We start from the raw sequence: 2037 nt of genomic DNA, 5'->3' as shown, positions 1-2037 counted from the left end.
ACCAAGCCCTGTCCCCACCCCCACTGAGCAACAGAGTGCCCTCGATTTCCTTCCAGTGAACTGTGTCCATGAGGTGGGTGGGGAAGGAAGGGCCGATGGGACACGGCCCCTGCGTCCTCAGCCCACAGCTCCGCGGGCCCGGCGGGGAGATGGCCGTCCTGCTCACTCCTACCTTCCAAGCATCCTAGCCCCCACCATGTGAAGGATTTCTTGAATAAATGAATGATTAAATGTGCCGGCTGGATAGAAAGCCAGCCAAGAAGCCAGATAGGCAACACGCAGGGGTTCTCCAGGCCCTGGGCTACGAACATTCCCGAGGCCTCTGGAGGCGGTGGTTTGACCCGGGGCTGTGCAGATGGAGAAGGCATTTCAGCCCGGGCAGGAGCTGAGCTAGGGGACCGGCTGCTGACCCTGTGGGTTTGGGGGCCTCTCCTGTGGAAGTGAGAACAGAGGGAGGGGGGCAGAGAGCAAGGCCGCCATTAGGAAACCAGGGGACCAGGGAGGAGGAGGCAAAGCCAAGGGGGAGCCGGGAGGACGCCTGGGAGCTCCGGCTAGGGGAGCCGCTGCGCTGGTACCCCCGTCCCCCTGCAGGGAGCGCCCACAGTGCGGAACGCCGCAGGGCACCCTGAGTGGGCAGCGGAAGCTGGCTTTGGCCCTGGAGGTCCCCGAAGCCTCCCACGGGTCATTTCCTTAGTGCAGTTGGCGGGGTGTGGGGAGAGTCTGAGAGCAGGCAGCAAACTCCAGCTCCAAGTGGAGAGAAAGGAAGGAGAGGGTGAGGGCAGGGGTGAGGGTGGGCAGACCCAGGGAGAGCGCTAAGATGGGAGGCCTAGGCCGGGCTCGGGGGCTCACGCCTGTAATCCCAGCACTTTGGAGGCTGAGGTGGGCAGATCACGAGGTCAGGGATCGAGACCAGCCTGGCCAACATGGTGAAACCCTGTTTCTACTAAAAATACAAAAATTAGCTGGGCATGATGGCCCGTGCCTGGGCATGATGGCCCAGCTACTTGGGAGGCTGAGGCAGGAGAATCTCTTGAACCCGGTAGGCGGAGCTTCCAGTGAGCCGAGATCATGCCACTGCACTCCAGAGTGAGGCTCCGCCTCAAAAAAAAAAAAAAAAGGTGGGAGGCCTGAGGGTGTTCGAAGGGAAGAAGGGGTGCGGTACGGGTGGCCCCGAGGGAGGGCAGGCTGAAGGCAGCAGAGCTGAGTGAGCTCCTGGTGGGAGCAGGAGGAAGAGGGTCTCGGGAGGTAGGAAGGTTGGAAAGGGAGAGAAAGAGGGTGGGGGTGGGGCTGCAGCAGGATGAACCTGAGTGTGGGGAGCTCTGGCTAGTGTGCCGCACTTGGGGTGTAAGGGGCGGAAGGGCGGAGGAGCAGGAGGTCTGGAGTAACTTGGAAAGGAGCAAGGGGAGCAGAGAGATGGGACAGGAGCCCCGAGAGGGACAGCAGCACCCTGAGGTCAGGGTGGCTGACCTCCACCCAGAAGGACGAAGCTGGAGATTCTCAGCTGCAGGAGAGGAAGGCCTGAGTCCCAGGCGCCAGAGCTGGTGACCCAGTTTGTTACACCTTTGGGCTCAGTGGGGGAGGGGCAACAAAGAAGAAGGGCCAGACCGGGTGTAAGGGGAGCCTTTCTAACCCACGGAGTTGGGAAGCCCGCAGCCGGCAGCTGTACCCGAGGGATTCGCAGGCTCTGAGGCTGAAATGTTTGGGCACTGCAGCTTCAGGGCAGGAATTCTGTTCCCGGAATTTTGCTCATGAGGGATGGTTCCTTTCCAAGCTGAGTCTCCTACAACCCTCTTTCCTTCCCCAGACTGAACCCTCTCTCAGGCACCCCATGACATGCTCAAACTCATGGAGAGGCACCTCAAACTCTCCGTATGCCTGGCTGGATTTCCCTTCTCCCCCCGTGGGCCTCCCTCACACCGCATCCCCCACTCGGGAGGGACCTGCACCAGCTGTCTCCCAGCCCGCTGCCCTCCTCCAAACAGCCACTGGGCCCTTTTTTCTTTTTCTCCTTCTTTTCTTTTCTTTTTTTTTTTTTTT

This window comes from Cebus imitator, unplaced genomic scaffold, assembly GCF_001604975.1.
Source record: "Cebus imitator isolate Cc_AM_T3 unplaced genomic scaffold, Cebus_imitator-1.0 Scaffold93, whole genome shotgun sequence".
Taxonomy (NCBI): Eukaryota; Metazoa; Chordata; class Mammalia; order Primates; family Cebidae; genus Cebus; species Cebus imitator.
The sequence above is the reverse complement of the archived record's forward strand: the minus strand, read 5'-3'. Positions refer to the sequence as shown.